The sequence below is a fragment of the Rhamphochromis sp. 'chilingali' genome (genome assembly GCF_963969265.1).
Source record: "Rhamphochromis sp. 'chilingali' genome assembly, chromosome: 16".
Taxonomy (NCBI): Eukaryota; Metazoa; Chordata; class Actinopteri; order Cichliformes; family Cichlidae; genus Rhamphochromis; species Rhamphochromis sp. 'chilingali'.
The window spans coordinates 9,611,477-9,637,350 of record NC_137943.1 but is presented as its reverse complement, the minus strand read 5'-3'; the positions used below and the strand labels follow the sequence as shown (position 1 = coordinate 9,637,350).

The window sequence follows — 25,874 nt, the reverse complement described above, 5'->3', positions numbered from 1 at the left end:
GTTCATGAATCCAATCCGTGATTCGAGTTGCACATCTCCTCTCATAATCCCGATGAAGCTTTCACATAAAGATGCGCAGGTTTGGTCCAGGTGCGGTACTGGTCATTATATCTGTGGATGTGGTCTGGATGGAGCTCCGTGACAGACCGTACCGTACCGGTCCCTTCTGCAGCTGTGTGCATCATTTTGACATTCTCCTTGTCATAAGACAGCTCCACGGTTTCACGAAAGTAATTTAGTCATTTAGAAATCGTTTGTTCGAATTCCATTATGAACTCTGCAGCATGTCACAGTACTGTCAGCTGGTGATTTTTGTGTGCAACCTGCTATTAAATGGCCGCTAAATGCTTATTACCGTTTAGTTGAGAGGCTGTACCTGAGGCGAATCAAACCTCCTCACTGTGCACTGTTCATTTAGCTGCTCCTGCAGGTCTGTAGCGGGCTGTGGCGACGCTGTCTGCCTCCATGGCAGGTACATCTGCAGCATTTGTTGCAGAATAAAACATTTCCAAGGGGGAAAGCTGTGTAATGAGAAAACGGGATGCTGCTATACCTTTGCTCAGCAGTGCTGACATAAATAAATTGGGTATAATGATGCACACAATAGAGAATAATGCTGGTACGCACTTGCTTGATACTGGGCCAGACTGGATTGCGGAATTAAAGTAGAGCGATCAGACCAGGTGTGCTCTATACCAGCAGCAAACAAGGAGTTTCAATTAGCATTAAACACAGACTTACATTAATTGTCCTCTAAGAGTTGTATTAATTAAAACCGTCAGTGCACACATCCGAGTCACTTGGATGAAGTTCTCTTTTTTGCAAGCCTTATTTCTGTATAAAAGATGAAAATGTTCTTCTGTCAGCAGGAGTCCTTGGCCCAGTGCCTGATTTAAAGTGTTTAATGAACAGAGTCACAGACACTGAAAGGCAGGATGTCCCATCTTGAATCTTTATCACTGCTGTATATTATACCAGTTCCCTCTTGCTTTTAAATCAGTTCATATTTTAGTTGCTTGACAGGTAACAAGTTGAAAAAGAAGAATTCCTAAAGTTCACTTTTCAGTTGAATCAAAACACACAAGTCACCTTTGGGAAGACTTAAAAAAACATTAGATGAAAACCTGAAAAACTTTGAGCTTTTCAGTTACAGAGACCACAAATTCTTTGTGCAGCTGCGAACGGACCGAGTGTTCATGCTGGATGTCTGCGGTCAGCGGTGGCAGCCTTTCACTGATGAAGTTTGCAAGGGCTGATAAATCTTTTCTAAAACTTCTCTCACTCACTTCAACACATCTAATCTTCTGATGTTTAAAGGCCTGCTTTAAGCTGAGAAATGGCCACTGGAGCCAAACATTAGGTCCTCTGATACCTGCTGCAACTAAAGATTTCGGGCGTTTGATCTTATCTCGAATAGGATTACAGCTTGTTAGCCACCTATGTGAGAGTCCAGTTGCTGTGAAGCAAAAATCCCTCCGAGATAAAAGTCTGATTTCTACTTGAGAAACATTTGTGTTACATAATTTCCCATCCTTACTTTATGGTCATTCTGTGGCCCTGAGGTCGTCACGCTTCTTTGTGGTCACTTTGTGCATTATGTGAGCACCGAAACCTTCCTATCCAGACGACAAAGGAAAAGGCTAAACACGGAGCAAACAAGTCCAGCAGGGGTTTTAATCCCCTGCTTTTATCAGCTCTTTCACACCTTGATCTCTGGCTAACATTTACCCGCAGTGCACACTAACTAAATTGCATTTTACTTTCCACAAGAGCCTCGTGAATCTGTCAGCCTTTTAAATTCAAAACAGGCTCTCGACTGGTACACTCGCTTCCTCTGGGATAAGTTCCAAAACTTTATTTCTGTCTTATCATGGTGCAAAAAAGGCAAACTTCCAATCATTTTACAGTATCTGAGCGAGCTTTGATCGCATCCACCGTCTCACTAACTCGAGTGTTAGACCAAGATTAAGCACCATGTGAAAATATGTAACACTGACCTCCACAAAGAGCCAATTTATTAAACATCTGACAAAAAAACTGGGCTTCGACAAACGTAAATATTGTAGGGAGACAGTGTGTGTGTGTGAGGGAGAGAGAGAGAGAGAGAAATATCTCACAGACATCATTAGAGCCTCCACTGGTTATGGATGAGTAATTCCTCAATGGCCTCATAAAACCAGAATGAAAGAGTGAGGGAGGGCCAGAGAAAGGAAAAGTGAAATTGATTGTTTGGGTGAATTATGCCGGGTGCCGCTTTGACAAAGCGACAGTCTCTGTATTCGTCGAATCTCCGCGAAGCTTTTCTGAGTGATCGATGTTCCTTCAAATTAGAGGGCATCACTGTCAGTGACAGAAGACATTGTTAGCGTGGCGTTAGCACGTCGTATTCCTGCTCTCTCTTCACATCGATTTCTTCTTTCTGCTCACAGTCTTAGATGTTTGAATGACTGAACAATTGAAGATGTATTGCATTGACTTTTGTGCCAAGAGCACCCACTGAACACAATTTGTGGAGACGCATGCATGTGCATGTGTGTGTGTCTTTATCTGGACCTCCTCACCCACTGCCATCAGCCTCCTGGCATCCATTTAGCTGCTTCACCTCTTCTACCCGCCTCTTTGCATTTTCTTCTCTGTCTTGCTGAACTTTTAGTGTCTTCCATTATACTGAAGATGAACAGGACAGGATCTTTTTTTTTCTGTCTCTGACAGCTCGTCTATGTCTTCCTGCATGCCTCCTTCTTCAAGCAGGCTCTGCACACAGTCGCTGGATTAACCTTGCACTGCTGGGGGCCACTCACCACATATTGGAGTCAGATTGCTTTCCGCATACACTCACTCGCTGACCTGCGCACAGCAGCATCACCGAAATAGGCGGGCAAACTGATGAGCGTGCACGTGGGGGGAAAGGAAAATGCACGAATATGTGCATCATGTTGGTGCGCACAACTTTTGGCCTGAGTGATGTTAATTTGTCAGGACGCTACGCAGAATTCTCAGTAGGGAGAAAGAAAGCAGAACAATGCTGCCCTGCTGTAAAGGTCATAGCAAGCAAGCCGACTAATGAGGCACGGTAATAAATACTGAATTAAAGGTCTTGCATAGCAGAGACCCAAAAATATGTTTAGGACGTGATGTGTGTCTGGTGTTCAGCATTCATTAGTGTGAATGATCATGTCCGTATGCTCTGACTTCTTATCCAAAGCGGGGAAAATCGAATAAGAGGTACGCACGTTTGATGTCTCTTAGTAGACTCGGTGCGTATCGCGCTGGTTTCGCGGGATCTTCTGAATAAACACAGCTTTACTCAATCCTGTGTTTTTCATTCAAACTGTCTTTTCCTGGATATACGGTATCAAAGGAGTGATGCAGAAGCAGATGGTTTCTAACAGAAAAGCAAGACAGAAGTGGCGAGTGAATGTCACACAGGCAGGAGAACAAAGACTGTTCCTTTATACATATAAATATATATATATTTCAGATGTTATCACATCATAAGATGTTTCATTTTGGAATATTACATTCAGCTGATACATTTGATCCTGCCAGAGCAGTAAAAGATTGATGCAGGGTGATGTTTGATTTCAGATGCTATCAAAGTTATATCCAAAGATGTGTGGGTGTCTTTCATGATGATATTACATGGCCTCTAATAATGGATTTATTCATACAAAGAACCTTGCAAAGCAGAGACAGTGTTGTACTCATCGGGTAGGTGAAAGTTGTAGGGGATCTGCTGCTATAATCTAGTTTTCCCATTAAAAGCAATGAATTAAATCAACTACAACAGTTTCCATGAGCCTGAGACCAGAAGACTTCAGCAACATGATGCCAGTATTCAATTTTGGGTTAATTTTGAGCCGTGGAAGAGATTTGCTAATTAGTTTTTAGTAAATGTGAAGTTTGATTTATTGTGACAGTTCTTAAAAACTGCTTAAGGGATATTGGAGAAATTTATATTCAGCTGTTGTCTGGAAGATATACAATATGCACATGCTCACCAACCTGACCCGAGACTCATGACCACAGCCAATAAAGTATGTTGTTTAAGATGAAATGCTCTTCTCTTCAGCAGTATATTATTTTCCTCATGCTATTAGGGATGCATCAGTACTGTACTCTGGATCAGGTTACAGTTATACTTCAGTCAATGAGCTCGTCAATAGCTTCAATGCTAAAATGTTAAATGTAATGGACACTATTGCTCCCATTAAGGTGAAGGTTATCTCTGGAAGGAAGAAGTCTCCATGGAGAAACTCCACACTGGTGAAAAATGAAAAAAGAGAGCGTAGGAAAGCTGAGCGCAGATGGAGAAAAACAAACCTCCAGGTTCATTATGACATCTATAAAGAGAAACTTCACAATTCTAATTTACAACTGAGGAGTGCAAGGAGGTCCTACTTCTCTGACATCATCACCAAAAACAGTCATAATGCTCGAGTCTTATTTGCTACAGTTGACAGGCTAACAAACCCTCCTGTGTCAGTGGCAGCTGAACTTCATTCAACCATGGCCTGCAATGACTTTGCCAAATTCTTCAAAGACAAAATCCAAAAGATTAGACAAACAATTGGTACATCAACAGCAGATTCAGGATATGTACTGTGTCCACCAAAAAACAGTTTAAACACCATGAAACAGTTTCACCCTATGTGGGATACACCAGGCACAAATACACGCACACGCAGGTATGTACTGCCAACTTCCACATTTATTTGTCACTGTTAGTTTTGACAGCTGAATCAGTCGCACAGCCTGACAGCTCACGAGCCCAGCTGATCTCTCCTGGCCGCTCCTCCCCGTCTCACTATAAACACAGCGGAGGGAGACCATCATCAGTACATAAACACCATCAGCTGTTCTTACCGGCCTCGCGGCGCCGCCCTGTTGAGCCTTCTGCTCCACTCCTCCCCTGCAGCTGCGCCCGGGGCCACGCCTCCGCCACACACCCCCACCGCCCGTTCGAGGCCGGGGAGCCGTCCGGCCGAGCCAACTCCCCCTCCCGCGAGCGAGAGAGGAAATCGGCCACCGCCATCTGCGCCCCCGGCCTATGGATCACCTTGAACTTAAAGGGCTGCAACGCCAGATACCACCGGGTGATCCGGGCGTTGGCATCCTTCATGCGGTGGAGCCACTGCAGCGGGGCGTGGTCCGAACAGAGGGTGAATGAGCGTCCCAGGAGGTAATAGCGCAGGGAGCCGACCGCCCACCGGATGGCCAGGCACTCCTTCTCCACGGTGCTGTACCGGCGCTCGCGCTCCGCCAGCTTCCGGCTGATGTACAGGACAGGGCGGTCAGCCCCCCTCACCTGCTGAGACAAAACGGCTCCCAGCCCTCTGTCCGAGGCGTCAGTCTGCAGAACAAACGGGAGGGAAAAGTTAGGAGTGTGAAGCAGCGGCTCCCCACAGAGAGCATTTTTCACTCGCACAAACGCCGCCTGGCACGGCCCCGTCCACTGGACCAGATCCGGGGCACCCTTTCGAGTGAGATTGGTCAGGGGGCTGGTTAGCTGCGCACAGTGTTGGGAAGGTTACTTTTAAAATGTATTCCATTACAGAATACAGAATACATGCCCCAAAATGTATTCTGTAACGTATTCCGTTACGTTACTCAATGAGAGTAACGTATTCTGAATACTTTGGATTACTTAATATATTATCGTGCTTTTTACAACAACGTGAATGTACTATTGCTGTGTGATTTATTACTATTACTGAAGGTCCGCGACTCCGAACTGTAGTAAAGGGACCTCTGACTAATACGGCGGGGTCCCTGTCGGCTCATAGCCGAAAAATAGCTTTACTTTGTTGTGTGGGTCAATTTTTCTTGCGAGAGACAGAGAGAGGCGTTGAAAGACTGCTCCAACGGAACTTATTGTTTTCGGAGGAAAACACGAACACGGTGTACAGTCGAGTCTTAATAGCTTACTTACAACTGGGCTCGTCAGGCACTCTTCTTGGCTGCAGTGGTTATTATTATATTTACATGCTTCCAGCTCCCGTTTTTCCACGACGACAACTCGTACCTTTCCACTCGCCTTTTTCTCCCTCCTCGCGCTCACAGACCCATAACGTGTATGGCAGTGCATTCTCCCTGCAACACGGACTATACTGCCCATGATGCTACATTCTTTAGAGCTATGCTTGTAGCATTCTGCCTGTTAGCTTAGCACAACAACGAAAAGGCGCTCTCTCACCCAGGAAACACACAGTCGCAGAGAGAGAGAGCGTCGCCCTGTAACCATGGCAACCGTAACGCTGCCGCCTGGAACGAAAGAACGTAGCTGTCAAACAAAACCCAAACAGTCCTGACCCGCGACAAAATGAAACAGGAAAGTACCGCAGTGTAATCCATTTATTTCAACAAAGTAACTGTATTCTGAATACCACCTTTTTAAACGGTAACTGTAACGGAATACAGTTACTCATATTTTGTATTCTAAATACGTAACGGCGGTACATGTATTCCGTTACTCCCCAACACTGGCTGCGCAAACCCCGGCACAAAGCGACGATAGTAACCCGCCAACCCCAAGAACCGTCTCACCTCCTTTTTCGTCCTGGGGCGCGGGCAGGATGCGATAGCCGCCGTCTTCTCCACCTGTGGACGCACCTGCCCGCCCCCCAGGTGGTACCCCAGATACTGCACCTCCCTCCGTCCAACCGCGCACTTCCTCGGATTGGCCGTGAGCCCCGCCCCCCTCAGGGACTCCAGGACCGCGGCCACCCGCAGCACATGCTCCGCCCAGGTGTTGCTGTGGATGATCACGTCATCCAGGTAGGCGGCAGCATACGCCGCGTGCGGACGCAGCACCCGGTCCATGAGACGCTGGAAAGTGGCCGGGGCCCCGAACAGGCCGAACGGGAGTGTCACGAACTGGTACAAACCGTACGGAGTGGAGAAGGCCGTTTTCTCCCTGGCCTCGGCAGACAAGGGAATCTGCCAATAGCCCTTGGTTAAGTCCAGCGTCGTGAAAAAGCGGGCCGTGCCTAACCGGTCCAGGAGCTCGTCGACCCGAGGCATGGGGTAGGCATCAAAGCGTGATACTTCGTTCACCCTGCGATAGTCGACACAGAACCGTATAGACCCATCCTTCTTCGCCACCAGAACGATGGGGCTACACCAGGCGCTGTGCGACTCTTCTATTACTCCCATCCTCAGCATTTCCGCTAATTCCCTCTGCACGATTTTTCGCTTATGCTCCGGGAGCCTGTAGGGCCGTGAACGCACCGTCACGCCGGGCTGCGTCACGAAATGGTGCTCGATGAGGGACGTCCGGCCGGGCAGGGGGGGAGAACACGTCCGCAAAACGCTGTTGCAACGCGACAACATCCGCTCTCTGGGCCTGTGTGAGATGGTCATCACAAGGGAGGGAGGTGGGAATGATAGAATTTGGCACCTCAGGCCCCAACTCATCTCTCTCCTTCACCAAGCTCACCAGAGAAGCGGTTTCAACCTCTCGCCACTGTTTGAGGAGATTGAGGTGATAAATCTGCGCGGCTCCTCCCCTGTCCGACCGAGCGACCTCATAGTCCACGTCCCCGACTCGCCGTGTGACCACAAAGGGACCTTGCCACTTGGCGAGCAACTTCGAGCTGGAAGAAGGGAGTAACACAAGCACTTTATCTCCCGGTGAAAATTGCCTGAATCTAGCCCCTCTGTCATACAGGCGTTGCTGACGCTGCTGAGCCTGGAGCAAATTCTCCCGTGACAACCTCCCCAAAGTGTGGAGTTTTGCTCTCAGGTCCAACACGTACTGAATCTCATTTTTGGCGGGGCTCGGACCGTCCTCCCAGCTTTCTTTAATCAGGTCGAGCACCCCACGTGGCCTCCTGCCGAACAGCAGTTCAAAGGGAGAAAATCCCGTGGAGGCCTGGGGCACCTCCCGCACTGCGAATAACAGAGGGTCTAGCCAGTGATCCCAATTGCGTTCATCCTCGTTAATGAACTTCCGAATCATGGACTTTAAGGTCTTATTCAGCCGCTCCACCAGCCCGTCAGTCTGAGGGTGGTAGACGCTGGTCCGAATAGATTTAATGCCCAGTAATTCGTACAGTTCCCGCAGTGTACGAGACATAAACGACGTGCCCTGGTCAGTCAGTATCTCTTTCGGGATTCCGACTCGGGAGATGACCTGAAACAGTGCCTGCGCCACACTCTTAGCCGAGATGGTGCGCAGCGGAACTGCTTCCGGGTACCGCGTTGCGTAATCCACCAGGACTAACACAAAGCGGTAACCGCGTGCACTCCGGTGAAACGGCCCGATGAGGTCCATGCCGATGCGCTCAAACGGGACCTCAATGAGGGGGAGAGGGCGCAGAGGCGCTCTCGGTATGGCCGGCTGGTTAACAAGCTGGCAGTCCGGGCAGGACGCGCACCAGCGGCGCACATCCGCTCGGATGCCCGGCCAATAAAATCGGGCCGTTATTCGCTCCAGAGTTTTCTCGTAGCCCATATGCCCTGCCATGGGGTTATAGTGGGCCGCCTGGAAAAGTGTTTCCCGGCGGCCCTGCGGCACCAACAACTGGGTGTGTGTTTCCTCAGTCTGAGTGTCACGACTCACTCGATGTAATCGGTCATTTAATAAGACGAAACGCGGGTAGGTCTGCGCGGCCTCAGGGCGCACCACGTGACCATCAATAGCCATCACTTGGTCAAAGGCTGAGCGTAGGGTGCCGTCACGAGACTGCTCCAGTGGGAAATCACCCATGGGGGACACTTCCGGGGCCGGCGGGACGTCCCGTGAGGGACCCGCCGGCTCCTCCCCCCCGGAGTCGGTGTCGGACGACCCCGCGTCACCGCTGAATGCTGCGCACACGCTACACCCCGCTTCCGGTCGTGATCGCACCCCCGCGTACTGCCCCAGTAGCTGATGAAACCCCGGCCAATTGGTACCCAGAATCAGGGGGTGCGACAGGCGCGGGCTAACCGCCGCCGTTACCCTATGTGTATGGCCCTTGTATTTTAGCAGCAGCGGCACTATGAGGTACCGGTGCACATCACCATGAACACACCTCACCTCCACCCATTCTGCCTCCAATAATGCCCCGGGGCGAACCAAGCCTTGGTGCACGAGGGTCTGTGTGCAGCCCGTGTCCACCAACGCTTGGCGTATACCCCCTCGAGTCCTTACCGGAATACTGTATGTCCCTCCTGGACCGGGGGAGGGTGCTGGGGCGCCAACAACGCGGAACACCTGCCCCACTTCCATAAGCGGACACTCCCTCCTCAGGTGTCCCGGCTGCCCGCACTTCCAACACTCCGGCCCCGGCGTCTGTGCTGCCCTCCGTGGCTCGGGGGCGGCTCCACTCGGCTCGGTTCCCCTGGACGGCACCAATGCCGCGAAAGGGTTAGTGGGGCTCAGCGCCGGCGGCCGCTCTGCCTGCCCTGGTGCCGGCACACGGCGTCTCGGGGCCGGCACTGGGGCCTGTTTGTTCGGCCTCCGTCCGGCGTCCCCGGGCTCCCCTGCTCCAGCGGCAAGGTGGTCCTCCGCCAGCGTCACCGCTACCTCCAAGCTTGCGGGCCGGTGGCACCGGACCCATCTCGCCGTCTCCGCTGGCAATCCCTCCGTGAACTGCTCCAGCACCACCTTGTCCACCAGCTTCGTCTCGCCCTCCGATGCTCCCGGCTGCAGCCAGCGCACCGCCGCGTCGCGCAGCTGCCGGGCCCAGGCGAATGGTCGGTCCGTTGCAGCCAGCCGACAGGCCCGGAACCGCCGGCGATGGTCTTCGGCGGTGAGCCCCAGCCTGTCCACCACCGCCCGGCTCACATCCGGGAAGCTGCTCCTCGACGCCGGAGGCAGACTCAGGGCCGCTGTTTGTGCCTCCCCAGACAGCAGGGGGAGCAGCCGCAGAGCCCACTCCTCCCGTGGCCATTGGCAAGCCTCCGCCATGGCACGGAAGGTCTCCAAAAAAACCTGTGGGTCGTCCCCGTCCCCCATCCGGGGCACCGCCACCGACAGTGGCGAGGGCTTCGGCGTGGCAGCGGCCCCGACCAGCCGCTCCAGAACTTGCGTCTGTCGGTCCGTTTGCTCCCACAGCGCGGCCAGGTGGGCACGCTGGTCGGCCGCCTGATCCCGGCTCATCGTCGCCATCTCCGCTAGCATCTGCGCCAAGAATTGCAGGGGCTGGGCGGGTGGCGCGGCCTGTGGGTCGGACATTCCCCCACCAGCACTTTCCTGGGTTTCGGCACCACTTGTGGGATACACCAGGCACAAATACACGCACACGCAGGTATGTACTGCCAACTTCCACATTTATTTGGCACTGTTAGTTTTGACAGCTGAATCAGTCGCACAGCCTGACAGCTCACGAGCCCAGCTGATCTCTCCTGGCCGCTCCTCCCCGTCTCACTATAAACACAGCGGAGGGAGACCATCATCAGTACATAAACACCATCAGCTGTTCTTACCGGCCTCGCTGCGCCGCCCTGTTGAGCCTTCTGCTCCACTCCTCCCCTGCAGCTGCGCCCGGGGCCACGCCTCCGCCACACCCTATTAACAGCAAAGACCTGGAGGACATCTTGGGTCAACTGAACTCCTCCTCTTGCTGTTTAGACGTCCTGCCAACAAGTTTTTTCAAAAAGGTCTCAAAGACTTTGGAGTCAGACCTGTTACAGATCATCAACCTTTCTTTAATGTCAGGTGTGTTTCCAGAACCACTAAAAACTGCTGTAATAAAACCTATACTGAAAAAGGACAATCTTGACAAGACACAAATGAACAACTACAGGCCGATCTCAAATCTCCCATTTTCAAGTAAGATCATTGAAAAAGCAGTTTCTCAACAGCTGAGTTACTTCTTAAAACAGAATAACTGCTATGATGCCTTCCAGTCAGGTTTTAGACAGAACCACAGCACTGAAACCGCTCTGACCAAAGTGTTCAATGACATATGTCTGAATACAGACAGTGGAAAAATGTCAGTCTTAGTTTTACTGGATCTCAGTGCAGCATTTGACACAGTTGACCACAACATATTACTCAAACGACTGGAGAACTGGGCAGGTCTTTCAGGAACTGTACTAAACTGGTTCAAAACATACTTAGAAAAAAGGAAATACTTTGTATCAATAGGTAACTTCACATCTGAGCAGACAAGTATCACATGTGGAGTTCCCCAAGGTTCCATCTTGGGACCCCTTCTGTTTAACATTTACATGCTCCCACTGGCACAGATTATAAAGAACAACAAAATAAACTACCACAGCTATGCAGATGACACACAAATATACATCACAATGTCACCAGGAGACCAAGGCCCTGTACAGGCTCTTGGTAAATGCATTGAGGAAATTAATGACTGGTTGTGCCACAATTTTCTCCAGCTAAACAAAAACAAAACTGAAGTAATAGTCTTTGGAGCCAAAGAAAAATGATTACAGGTCACCAGAGAACTTCAATATACCTAAAAACCACAAACCAGTAGTGGTGATGGATGCAGACCTAAACTTAGAAAAACACATTAAGACAATAACAAAATTAGCTTACTATCATCTCAAGAATATTTCAAGGATAAAAGATCTGATGTCTCAACAGGACCTGGAAAAACTAGTCCATGCATTCATCTTTAGTAGGCTTGATTACTGTAACAGCATCTTTACAGGTCTACCTAAAAAATCAGTCAGACAACTGCAGTCATTCAGAACTCTGCTGCTCGAGTCCTCACTAAGACCAAAAAAGTGGACCACATCAGTCCAGCTCTGAGGTCTTTACACTGGCTGCCTGTTCGTCAGAGGATAGACTTTAAAGTTCTGATGCTGGTCTATAAAGCTCTGAATGGTTTAGGACCAAAATACATCAGTGACCTCCTGACCCAGTATGAACCTTCCAGATCCCTCAGGTCATCTGGATCCGGTTTTTTATCTGTTCCCAGAGTCAGAACCAGACACGGAGAAGCTGCATTCAGCTTTTATGCTCCATATATCTGGAACAAACTCCCGGAAAGCCTCAGATCAGCTGAAACACTCAGTTTATTTAAATCCAGGTTGAAGACTCCCCTATTCTCAGCTGCATTTGAATAAAACACCAAATCCACACGTTTAAGCTTAAATTTCAAAATGTACTCTTTCTTTTTCATTTTAAATCATGGTTTTTATTTGTTTCTGTTTTTTAATGTCTCTGTAAAGCACTTTGAATCACCTTGCTGTTGATTGTGCTATATAAAGAAACTTGCCTTGCCTTATACTGCTACATCAGGCTGCCAGCTCAGCTTTTAGTCCTGCCGCAGTCTCAGGTACATTCAAAACTAAAGACATTTCTTAAAGGTGACCCATTCTGCTGATTTACATTTTCATATTATTACTGTCAGACTCTATTGTATTTTAAACTTCACAGTTTAAATTATTAATCTCATACTGGGTCTTTGTGAAGCACGTCAGCTCATCTAGTTTATTTTTTCGTTTCTCTCCCTTTAAGCCAACTTTTTTCTAATTGGCTATCCTTCACTAATAGAAGGTTTGAACAGCAGATGGGCGGGGCTGCTGTTCCTGAGATGACTGTATTCATCACACCCCCTATCTTTGGCATCATACAGAGAAAAGAACAGAATAAAACCATTTAAAGCAGAGTGCTTAAAGACATCTGAAGCCTGCACATATGCTGCACCAAACTCTAGCGATGGTTATCCAACCATTAACCATCCAAAACTGTAATGCTGTTTCGTTGTGGCTGTTCTTCTGTCATCTGTTCCCTTTATGTGGGGTTGCCACAGTGGATCATCTGCCTCCATCTCATCCTCTCCCTAGCATTTGTCTGTCACACCAACCTTCTGCACGTCCTCCTTCACTACATCTAAGAATCTTCTCTGAGGTCTTTCTCTTTTCCTGCCGCTTGGTAGCTCCATTTTCAACATCCTTTTGCCAATTTATCCACTCCCCCTCCTCTGCACATGTCCAAACCAGCTTAACGTTGCCTTTCTCCACACTGATCAAACTGAGCTCTCCCTGTGATGCACTCATTTCCAATCATGTCCATCATGGTCACTCATAATGAAAATATTAATATGATCGACTCTGCCACCCCCCGTCTTTTGTCAGTGCCACCATTTTCAAATCTCATATCACAGCAGGTCTCACTGCCATCTTGTAAACTTTCCTGACACTCTCGCCCACTCACTCCACGCTGCCTGCGCACTCTTATTCACCCCTCTTGTGCAATGTCTGTTTTCTTGGGTGGTTGATTCCATGTATTTTGCTGCCTTTGCTTGTTGCAGCTTCACTGTTACACCTGCTTCTCTCTCATTCTACTTTCCTCTTTTCTCCAGTGCATATCTCACAACTGAGAATACGCTTTTTTTTTTTTAGCTGCATGGCCACCAGCTGGCAGAATTAAAAAGAAATTGCAATCTTGCTCAGTGAGAGTTTGTTTATTTGAAATAAACTCCTCTGCCGAAAATATGGAAGCCTTTACAATCACTATAATCACTATAATCACAAAAATTACATCTATTATATTGTTTCTCCTAAGCTGATGACTTGGTAGTCCGTGGTCCACAGCAGCAGAGAAAACACTATAACAGAATTTGATGTGCAAACAACAATAAAATGAACCACATGAGTTCAAAAAACTTTTGTATTATCAGATTCTGCTTAACTGAAGTATCTTCTTTGCACATTTCATGGTCACTAAAACACGAAGTTTCATCTTTTTTTCATTGCCTTAAATAACGAGAGATGTTTATTTTCTTATCAGCAGTGATTTTTCACACTGTCTTTAAAAATGTTTTGCACGTGATTATTACAAAAACACTCATCAGATATCACTATGATGTGTAATGCTTAAGATTTGGGAACTTTGCAGAGAATTCAGAAAATGCTTCCCTCTCATGTCACTGAATCATTCCTCACAGGAAAGGTCAAACATCTGAGGATGCCTGAGGAAAGACCGATTTAAACACATAATGGAGTAGAAAAGGAGTTTTTTGAAAGCGTTGCTACTGGATTACAGCAGATTTTACAGATCATACCCAGCTATAAACACGACCGCTTTAGATCTCAGCTGAAAAATGACAGTAGCCCGTCCACCTGCTGTGGGAGGACGGTGTTACCAGGCTTTCATGTCAAAACTCACAGAAAAAAAGGGGGAGAGAGAGTAACAGATTTGGCTTAAATTAAAAAAACAACTGGAATTTTTTTTTAGGTTTGGTTCTTATGAGCCAGCCCAGATCAAACAGAAACATAAGTGGACTGTTGTAAAACTGTGTTGACTTTAGAATATTGCTGTAACAGAGCTCATAAAAGCCCTGAGCTAACAGTCTGTGCAGGACAAACCACATTGAGTTTAATATCTGGGGGTAAACAGACAAGCACAACACACTGTACCACAGAGACTGTGTAGTCAAGTCAATGTATTTGGATAAACAAGACAAAAATACTCAAGTTTTCAACTACAGAACTAAACTTTGTTTCTATTCTGCTGACTTAGTTTTCTCTACCTAACCTCATGCACAGTTTATTTTTTAAAATACAGTAAAATAACAATAATAATTAAAAGTGGTCATTAAGCATGGCCCAGTGAACAGGATGACAAGACTAAAATTATGTTGTGTATTGAACAGTTACATACATATATATGAAAATGGTTTCTGAGATTTCTGTCTTGTGCTGCACTGAGACGCCGTGGGTAGTGCCGCTGTTTATAATGTGCAGTGTGGGTTTGCTGCAGGCTCCAGACTATAAATATAAGATGATTTCTTTTGCTATAGTTTTCTACGCTATGATAAACTTTAAAGCTCACTTTAGCTGCACTTGTGATGCCAGGACGTCTTTGGGAGGCTTTATATCACAGTGACTGTGCATGTTTTTCTCACTAGAGAAGAAAAACATTTGGACAGGCGGTACATTTCAGTCTGTATTTTATGATCCCATTAAAGGTGAAATATTATATTCAAGCTTACAACAGGAGCACACTGAACAAGCAGTCTGTAGTCTTGCTGTATGTCTGTGCATGTGTCACACTTACGTTTCAGATCATGAAATATAATTTAATATTTGACAAATAGAAGATGAGTACGTACACTCGGAATACAGGAAATACCCTGCAGGAACGAGCAGGAAACAAACAAGCAGACTACACAGTACAACAAACAGAAGCAAACTGAAGATTTAAATACACAAGAGCTAATGAAGGAAAAGGAAAGAAGTCACTGCCATCTATCAGTCTGTAAAGGGTTACAAAGCCATTTCTAAAATTTGGGACTCCATTGGACCACGGTCCACAAATGGAGAAAACTCAGAAAAGTACTGAACCTTCTGAACTTTCCCAGCCTACCAAAAGTACTCCAAGAGTGCATCGACGACTCATCCATGAGGCCACAAAAGAATCCAGAACAACATCTAAACTTCTGTAGGGCTCACTTCACTCAGTTAAGGCCAGAGTTCATGATTCAACAAAAAGAAAGAGACTGGGCAAAAATGGCATCCATGGAGAGTTTAAAGGAGAAAACCACTGTTGACCAAAAAGGACACAAAGGCTCGTCTCACATTTGCACAAACGTCTTGATGATCCCCAAAACTTTCTGGAAAATATTCTGTGGACTGGGGAGAAAAAAGTTGAACTTTCACCATCTGGTGTAAAACTAGCACAGCATTTCATTAAAAAAAAAAAAAACACCATCTGAAAAGTCAAGCATGGTGATGCTAGTGTGATGGTCTGGGGCTGCTTCTGGGTGACTTGCTCTAAATGATGGGACCATGAATTCTGCTCACTGCAAAGAAATTCCGGATGGAGAATATCCAGCCATCGGTTCATTTCCTGAAGCTCAAGAGCAGTTGGTTTATACAGCAGAGTAATGATCCGAAACACAGCAGCAAGTCCACCTTTGAATGTCTCAAAAAAAGAAAAAGAGAAAACAAAGAACAAAAGCAAAATGAAGGTTGTGAAGTGGCCTTGTCAAAATCCCAACTCAAGTCAGATTCAGATGCTTATGGATGACCTTAAACACGCTGTTAAAAAAAGTCTCCAGTGTGGCTGAACCGAAGAACAGTGGATCAAAATTCTTCCACAGCGATGTGGAAGACTCACTCCCAGTTATCACAAACTCTTGATTGCAGTTCTTGCTGCCGTGGGTGGCACAACCATTTACTAGATTACGTTTCACACAGGGTCGGGTAGGATTGGAAACTTTTTCCCTTACTAAACGAAATCCTAATTTAAAAACTGCATTATATATTTACTCTGGTTATCTTTCTTTAATTAACATCAAACTAACTAAAAAGACTTTAATGATCTGAATAGTAAGGGGGAAATACCATATGTGTCTGTACCACATGTGCATATAATGCCTACCTTTGTATTTCTGTGCTCTAGGCATTGTGTCCCTCATCTCTCTGGCTGTCCTCTCCTATGAGCGCTACAGCACTATGATGGCTCCCACTGAGGCGGACTCCTCCAACTACCGTAAAATCTCCCTTGGCATCATCATGTCCTGGGCGTACTCACTTATCTGGACCCTGCCGCCGCTCTTCGGCTGGAGCCACTACGGCCCAGAGGGACCTGGGACCACCTGCTCTGTTGATTGGACAGCCAAGACAGCAAATAACATCTCTTACATCATCTGTCTGTTTATATTCTGCCTCATCGTGCCCTTCCTGGTGATTGTGTTCTGCTACGGAAAGCTACTGTCCGCCATCAGACAGGTGAGTCAATATGGGGATGGAGGAGACTTTCAGTCACCTTGCAGGACTTGCAGAGGAGAGCCTGTCCTTTCTGTGTGGGAAAATCCCCTCAGATCAGCTGCAATACTCAGACAGCCTCGCTGGCACCTGCAAACATACCATGTTCTGAATCACATATGATTGGCTGACTTAAATAAGCAAGCTGTTGAACAGCTGGACCTAATAAAGTGGCTGGTGGGTGTATATCAGCTGAACATTTAGGCGAATGTTTTTCTAACATATGTCAGTGTTGTGCTTGCAGCTTATAGAGTGGTAACATTACTCATATGTGACTCAGCAGATGCTCTCAGTGTAAAGAGTGAAATTAAATCCTGTCTACACCTCAAGACACTCAATATTCTAGTAAATCAAACAGGCAATGTGAAAAAGCACAAAGCAAAAACAGAGATTCAAAGTCTTCCCAGCTTTACTTAGAACAGCAAAATCACAGGTCACTGATTCAGAATCATTTCCAGAGCTGCATATATGCACATCAGAACTACTTTAACAGTGAATGAAAAAGAAAGAAAAAATCTTTGAAAACCATACAGAACAGTGATTCAACCATTTCTGTTTTCTGGCAGTTAAAGCAATAGTTTTCAGTTTGAATAACTTTCCTCCAGTGATGTGAACCAGTGAACCAAAACCTACAGCTGGTTTATATACTCATTTCTATAGCAGAGCTAATTATGGTTTGGAACCTCAAACTGGTGAAACGTTACACTGAAATGACCATCGGTAAGTGCGTGTCTGTCTTTGGGCCACAGGACAGCTGCACACACACCAAACGTACACACACACATCTTTTAGTTTCCGCCGTTATCTGAATCAGCCTAAAAGCACAGAGACTTTTAAAGTAATGGTCTCTACACGGGGTTTGTGTATCACATTATTTTGCTTGTCTTTCCAGCTAGTTTGAATTAGCATCCTGAGTAATGTTTTCAGTTGCTGGTAGCAATAAAGAGCCTAATTTACATAACGTGAATTTACATAAGTGCTTAACAACTGAAAATAAAGTGTACAATGCTGCGGTAGCCCGAGCATAACAGATTAGTTATTACTATAAAATGACTTTAGGTGAACAATGTCTTTGAATGATAGCACGATCCGCTTGTTCCTGTTTGTTTTTGCTTCGTTTTGTCTGTGCTGAAGAAAGTCTCTGGGCCTCAGTCTTCGTTATTCTATGGAGACAAGTTGAAATGTTGTCTGACATGCGACAGGTAATCCTGCTCTTTCTACGACTACATACACTCATACTTGTATTGATTAGTGTCCCTGACACTGACAGTTTCTTAATGAAATCACAAGTGGTGATTGTGGACTAAGTGTTTTTCAGGAAGAAACATGTCCTTCCATGCAACAGGCCACTTCTTCACACTGCCCTCCCTTCTATAGATAGTCAATATCACTTTGCTGTGAATTACACTGGACATGTCTTTGGTCACCACATTTACACAGTGACACATCGCGAAAAGATGCTTGTAGTGGACCTGCTGGTGTCACACTGACACACACTTGTTAAGTGAATAGACTGTATATAAAAGATGGCCTTGGCTTAACTGCTCTGCATTGGGTTACCTGGTAGCCATTAGAAATGGTAATAATAATAATCATCATCATCATCATCATCTTACTCTAATAGTTATAGTGTATATACACGTGTCTATTCCTATTATTCATTCTGCATTAAACCAAACAAATGATTAATAAATAGATGTATTTATTTTATATATTAAGTATTTTCTTTGGTGTTTATTAATGTACAGTCATATAATGATGATCGAAAGAATATTATAAATTAACATAAATGTCTTTCTTTTAATACATAAGTGAAGAACCACAGGTCTGACAAAAACCGCCCATAGGGTGTTTTTTTTGCAAGGAACACCACCACTACTACTAATAATAATAAAAAGAATGATAATACGTGTGAATGTGAGTGTGAATGGTTGCCTGTCTCTATGTGTTAGCCCTGCAACAGACTGGTGACCTGTCCAGGGTGTACTCTGCCTCTTGCCCCCCTCCTCCCTCGCGACCCTGACAAGGATAAGCAGAAGAGAAGAGAGGGGAAGAGAGAAGAGAATGGATGGATGAAGATAACAATGACAATGAAACCAAGAATGGCCACCAGGGGGCAACTCTTGCCCTTAGCACCATTGCACTAAGTTCATTGTAAAGTTTCTGTTTCCTTATTCTTTCTTATCATTTTCGGTTATAACACCAAGAATGAAATATGAAAATGCTTCACAAAATGAGTTTGTTCATCAGTTGGTGACATCACAGTGGCTATTTCCATCACATATTTTTTCAGTATCCACTGATCAATGCCAGTCGGTTAAATCACTAAATGAAAGGAAATTTTACAAAATGAAACAAATCAGAATGAAAGCTGAACAAAACAAAGATCAAAACATAATACGCATGTAACTAAAATATGATCTCTGGCACCACCTTCTTGTGACACCAACCTCTTAACGTGGACTTTGCTCCTCTTTGAATCATTTTGCTATCATTGGTGCATCAAGGCTCACATTCCAAAGTCCATCCCACGCATAATTTGAAGAAGCCCGCAGCACCCTGGGATGGCAACATACTGAATTAGCCTACAAGCCCTGCTCTGTTGGGCAAGTTTCAACACAACAAGGAAATCTAAAATACTGGTAAAAATTTGGTCCTGATCACAGTAATGAATATTTAACAGCAGTTCCCTGCTGTGGGCGTGAGAAGGACAACAGATGATCCAAACTTTCTGTGTTTTCTGGGATTTGCTCCTTTTTCTCCCCTCGGCTGAGAACTGTGATGTGAGCCAACCGACGTTTGCCTTTCCACATTCTGTTCCACGCTGACTGAATCAAACAGTATGTGCAGAGACAGAGAGCAAGACAGAACAGCAAGAACAGGTCCCTGAGCAATTTTGTGTGTGTGTGTGTGTGTGTGTGTGTGTGTGTGTGTGTGTGTGTGTGTGTGTGTGTGTGTGTGTGTGTGTGTGTGTGTGTGTGTGTGTGTATCCTGATAAATTCCAGTGTGAGACAGAGACACACTGGTCACCTAAGATGCATAACAATGAATCTAATGGCAACAACTTGGTAGTTTTCCTCTATTTTTATGACTTTGCAGAATAAAAAAAGCGTGCTTCTTTCCTTTTCAAGTGCACACAGTTCTTTGTATGAATGAAGAAGAGAAAGTAACAATATAAAGGTCCCTTTCTCAGTTTGTCTTTATCCCATTTCTCCTACTTTTCTTTCTTGCTCATATATCCATGTGCCAGCTGGAGCTTCTGTCTTTCTTTTCGTCACCCTCGTCTTTGGTGATCACATGTGCTTTCTTTATCTTTGCTTGTTTTAATGGTTGCTCTGAGTTCTTCTCCCACTGACGGTGCAATGTAAAACAAAGCTTCTCCCGTCACGGTCACTTGGGACAACTATGACAGATAAAAGCAGCTAAGCCACTTGTTCAGCAAAAGCTAAAAGACCTGAACCTCCTCAATCTGATAATGTGGAGCTGGAGCAGTCAACGTGGAAAACATTGATTCAGCTTTGGGTTTAGTCCAGGTTGGTGTAAATCACCGCCTGTAGACAGGGAGATTTTTCCAGCTTATGACTGAAAGACTAATTTTATGTATTGCAATATAGATCACACAGATCGGTCTTTGAGGCTGCAGGTTTTAATAGTGTTTACTTTTATAAACCAAACTGTAAATGGGCTCAAATATGTAAAGACAGATCTGAGATTTCCCATTAAGAATGAGAATTTCTGTTTTTTACAAGGTTTAGAATTTATGTTCATAGCATCCACACCGAGGGGCAGACACTCAGAAGAAAGGAGCATTTTAGTGGGCTGATTGGCTTGCAGAAGGCAGGGAAGAAAACGATTGGACCAGAGTGATGATAACAGAATTTCGCTTGACAGCGTGGAAACGAGGAAGTGATGTAAAGAGCCTGCAGCAGCCCGAGCAACCAGGAATGCAGGGGTTGGATCAGTGAAGGCTAATACAAGATGTCCTAATCAAATTTACTCATAAGATTCACTATGAAAGAAATAAGGATTGTTTGAATTGTGAACCAGGCAAAGCTTCTCTAGTTGGAAATGAACACAACAGGCCCCAGTAAAAAGGAAACTAAACTTCAAGGTTTCCATCAAATCCTCTCAAAATTTTAAGAAAAAAAAATGAAAACGGGCAGGCAGCCAAATGGGTGCAGCCTGTCTCTACTTGTTTGATCATAGCTGGCAGTGTTGCCATCTTTTTTTATTTCTCCTGCTCTCTTCTTATAATGTGAAACGGCGGTCTTTATCACTGCAGGAAACAGATGCTGTCTGTCCTTTCTCGGGTACTTGAGTGATAGAACATTGATTTTTAAATTTTAGCTTCAATTCTATGAGGTTCTGCCTGGAATATGATTCTAAGTAGTTTATATGATTTTCTACTTAATGTGAATTTCTGTGTATTTAAATGGTAACATATTTGCAACAAATGGCTGATTTATCACAGTTAATTTTGTATTATCGCAAAGAGATTGCATGGAATTGGCTGACTGATCACATTCAGTCACAACCTGTTTTACTGCTGTTTCATCTGCATCGAGACACACTGAGGTAACTTTGAACACAGCAGCTGACTAAGTGGTCACAGACCTGCTCCCTGACTACAATGTTTCAAAGGCACCAAGACTGAAAGTTCATTGTCCATGGTTACAAGGATTATGGCATAACTGATTATATTAGATTAACCGATTATAATCTTGTAATCACTTGCCCTTGTATCCTCTTAAGTAAAGGGCTGCATATCACAGAGTTGTAACCAAGCAATGCTTCCCTTTTTTATTGTGTTACCAAACGGTCCACCCTTGGCTCCCATCAGCCATTATATTTCCCAGTCCAAAGACTTTCTGACTTTTTGCCTTCCACGACAGGTAAACAACGCCAGAAAGCAAGAACAGCAGTTTCAACAGAGACACGTGAATGAACTTTATCTATGACAAATAGTTAGGTTTTTAATAGAACACACACACACACACACACACACTAAGCGGTCTTTGGTTAGATAACCAGTTGTCTTCTCCCTTGTGTGAACATCTTTACCTTTGGTCTGAATTCATTATGTGTCCCTGTGGAAAAATACGTCTTAAGCTTTTTCTGGGCTGTATGGCACTGAGGTCACTTTGGAGATAGGCAAGGAAATGAAGATTTTAGAGGAAGTGCAGGAGGAAGAGATGACGGAATAACAAGCAGTGCTGGTGGTGATTATGGTGGGGCGGCTCTCAGACTTTGACTACTGGGGTCCTAATTTTGTACTGGCCTACATCATGTAGTGACCTTGTGCGGATCGTGTGTTAATTCAATGGCCACGAGGAGAGTTTTTTCCCCGTACCTTAACCCAATTGGTAATTTTGTGACCTACTATTTCACAAAAACAGCCAGGCAGTGCACTACAGGGGAACGTCTGTGCAAATTAGCTGGTGAAGCTTCAATTGAGAAATTACACTCCACATCACACACAGCACTGGTATTGAGGGATCATGTGTATGTTGCACTAGTATAATGCATAAAAAGCTACAATGCAAACAGCATTTTTCATATTGTAAATAATAAAGTTGATCAACAGAGGGAAATGTTTTTATGTAGAATTCATATTTTGGCTCCCAACTTATCAAATGTCGGGTTTCTTTATTACTGTACATTAAATATATTTGGATATATTAGTCAGACAAAACTAGCTGCACCCTATTATTGTGAAGAGAATGGCAAAAGAGAAGCAGAGGGTTTCAGACAAGCTATATTGTCTTGTAATCACACTAGGCACAGTTATCTTACGAGGCCATGATTTGTCCCCACTCTCCTGCAGACCTGTGCTCTGCTGGGCTTAACCTTCTGGACCTGATTGGGCTTCACTTTATCTCCTTTGCTCCTCATAGTTTCACTCCATCACTTATCTCTCTGTCTTTTCTTTCTACCAAACCTAAAGGAGGATCTCAACTCCTTTTGGTCACTCTCTCACATAACACAGTTTTTTGGGGAAAAAAATAATACAGTGAAAGTCCTGTGAAAACCTATGTACACCCTGTGGTTAAACAGCTTTTTGAACCATATTTAGCAGCAATAACTTGCTTTCCATATGACTCTCTTAACAACATTGCTTCAGTCTATTGACATTTAATAACAGCTCTCTTAGGGTCCCATGTTTTCTTGTTCAGTCATTCTTTTGTAAATTTGCTGCTGCGCTTGGGATCATTGTCCTGTTGCATGACCCGGTTTGGACCAACCTTTATCTGCCAGGCAGACACCCTCACATTTGACTCTGTTGTAGTTTGGTATACAGAGGAATCCTTTGTTAACTCAATGACTGCAAGCTGCTCTGTGGCTGCAAAACAAGCCCAAATCATTAACCCTGCACCACCATGCCTGACACTTAGTATTAGGTGTTTGTGCTTTTATTTGTAGTTTGTCTGAGGATTGCATTTTCTGACCTTGGGGTGAATTTGCTTGGACTTCCACTCCTGGGAAGATTGTGGCATCGTATTAAAACACCTGAATGCTCCAGACCAGCAAACTGCTAAAACCTTTGCTATTTTATGCAGTCACATTTGCTGATGATCAGTTAATTAAGTGCATTTGATTAACAGCACTTAATTACCCTTAAACCTTAAATCCCGTGGAAGCAGTAGTAAGGGTGTACTTAGTTTCTCACAGACACAGACGACACAGATTCACGTTATTGGGACCCTTTTGTAAGTGGTGAATGCCAGTCTGTCACATTTCCTAGAGACTTATTAGTCATTTAGTCACACTGTTGAGATCATGTTGGAGTTCTGTGCTTGGTCAGCAAACACACCATATGTATACTTTAATCAGTGTTGGGACTAACGCGTTATTAAGTAACGCGTTACAGTAACTACGTTATTATTGTGGTAACGAGCACGGTAACTAGTTATTATGCCAAAATCAGGAACGCATTACTCATTACTGGGATTTAGATAGGCTCGTTATTCGTTACTTCGTGTGGTGGCCATCGCGGAGCTTCCACAGATTCAATAACATTAGCAAGTGTTGGAGGCCAGCAGGTGGATGAAGGAAAAGGGAGGCAAGAGGAGAGACCCGAAGCGGCCGCCGGTCCGAGAGTGTCAGGTGAACTGAACTTCAGGTAAGAAGTTATGACCTGCAGTCCATCTGGGTCAGACATAAACCAAGTTTAGGTGGAGTTTATTTTCGCTATGCTGACTTTTTCGTACTGCGTGCTAGCTAGCATGACGGAGTTTCTATACAGCTGGGTGGTGCTATGTTACTGATGTTGAACTTTATTTTGTTCATAAGGTTAAGAGTTGCCAACCCTCCCGTAAAAAACGGAATCGTCTCGTATTCAGAGAAAATATTACGCGTTTCTTATTGAGCTGAAAAGGAACATTTTGTCCCGGACTTCAGCTACAATGAAAAAGACACAAAGCTGGAGTTACTCTGTGTCTTTGCTGCACAGCTGCCTCTTCTTCTCTCATCCTCTCACCCTCCCTCTCCTGTTTCTACTTCAATCATGAAACTGATCAATGATCAGCTGATCGGCTTTTCTCTCTTGTTTGTTTATCGCCCACTTTGCGCCAGAAAGAGGAAACCAGCGGATGTCGCGCTAAACAACAGCAGCACTTTTAAGCTTGATCAGCTGTTGTTAGAATTTATTTAATATTAATTTCAAGTATCAGCTGATGTTTGCTGGAGCCACAGCTGTAAACCTGCTGGTCATGATATGGTTTGGTTATCTGGTGAGAGGGAAACATGAAGATGAAACCAGGAGATGTCCTTACTGAATCATCAGAGCTGAACAGGTGATGGAGAAACAGGTTTACCTTTTAGGTGACATGAATGAGTTGAAGGGAAGTTATGAACTGTTTCTGAGAGACAAATAACACCAGGATCCTTTTCTAAGTAGCTGACAGCTGGTAACTGTGCAGGGGCGGGTCTAGCAAAGTGTTGCCAGGGGTCCATGTAGGGCATTAAAAGGGAAAGGGGGGCACAAGGAAATACTTTCTTATTCTCATTTAAAATGTCTCACTCAAAAAATAATTATCTGAGTCTTACAACAAACAATTGATAGATTGATGCATATATACCATCAGAACAGTGTACATCACTGTCACAACAGTGTTTATTTTCATTCAAAGGCTTTATGATTTTTCCTATAATGGTGGGCCAGTCTCTAGTCAAAATGCCCGGGACGATTTTTTTGTCCCAGTCCAGCTCTGTATGCAGCTCATCTGCAGTCTGGTGTTACCTACATCTTCCTATTCAGAAGGAAGAATTTCCGAGTTCTGAGTACAATCGAAAGCACCACGACTGCAGTTTTTGTGTTGGATGTAAAAAGCAGGCTAGAATCATGGCAGCAGTCAATGACGGTCCAGGCGTGGGATTTCTCTCGTGGAAATATGCACATTATCTTTTCCTTTCTATTGGTAGGTGGCACAGTGCACTTGCGGCAAGTAAGCAAGCTAGAAGACTGGCAGTCTTGCTGGGTATCCAGTTACGGAAGCAACACATTAACAAGAGAATTCTGAGTAAAACCAAAGTTACTTTCCCTAGTAACTAGGTACTCTGAAAGTAACGAGTAACTTGAAGTAACTGAGTTACTTTTGATAGAAGTAACTAGTAATGTAACTAAGTTACTAATTTAAAGTAACTTACCCAACACTGACTTTAACATACCAACACCACTAATGACTACTTTTTCTGTGTAAAGCAGGAAGATATAGGATCTTATATGCATGTTGCTGTATGTTGTGAAAAGCTTAACTTGAGAATCTAATTCCACAGTATTTGACAAGAAAGACTCAACAGTGAACAGCTGAGTGTTGTGTTATTTGCAAACACAACCTCCCCATTTTAGTGCCATTGAAGGTAACTCTCCCCAGGGTAACAGCATCAAAAAGTCAAAGGAAAACAGAAATCTGTTGGAATGAACAGACAAAATACAATTCATAACAAAACTTCAGGGACAGTTTAATGCCTGCTCCTCGTCTCTTCTCACGTTTCATAAAGAACATGCCGCTCATGTCCAAGTGTGCTTTGGGCACAAAACCCGTATCCGTGTTTACTTCTTTGGTTCATATTAGGACTCCTGATGTTTTTCACACTAAAAAATCACCATGTGTATAAACACAATACACTCAAACATCAGAAGGAGGAGACACAGCTGTGAAAATATTTCTTGGCAACACTCAGAAGGAAATTTGCTTCTGCTT

At 44.9% G+C, this 25,874-nt stretch overlaps 1 pseudogene across 1 annotated transcript in view; it reads left to right on the top strand.

Annotated features, from left to right (window-relative positions):
- LOC308383736 (vertebrate ancient opsin-like) overlaps positions 1–25,874 on the top strand; it is a 161,860-nt pseudogene that overhangs the window by 1,027 nt on the left and 134,959 nt on the right. Inside the window, exon 2 of the transcript in view lies at positions 16,307–16,635. The product of the transcript in view is annotated as a vertebrate ancient opsin-like (transcript). The remainder of the gene's footprint in view (positions 1–16,306; positions 16,636–25,874) is intronic.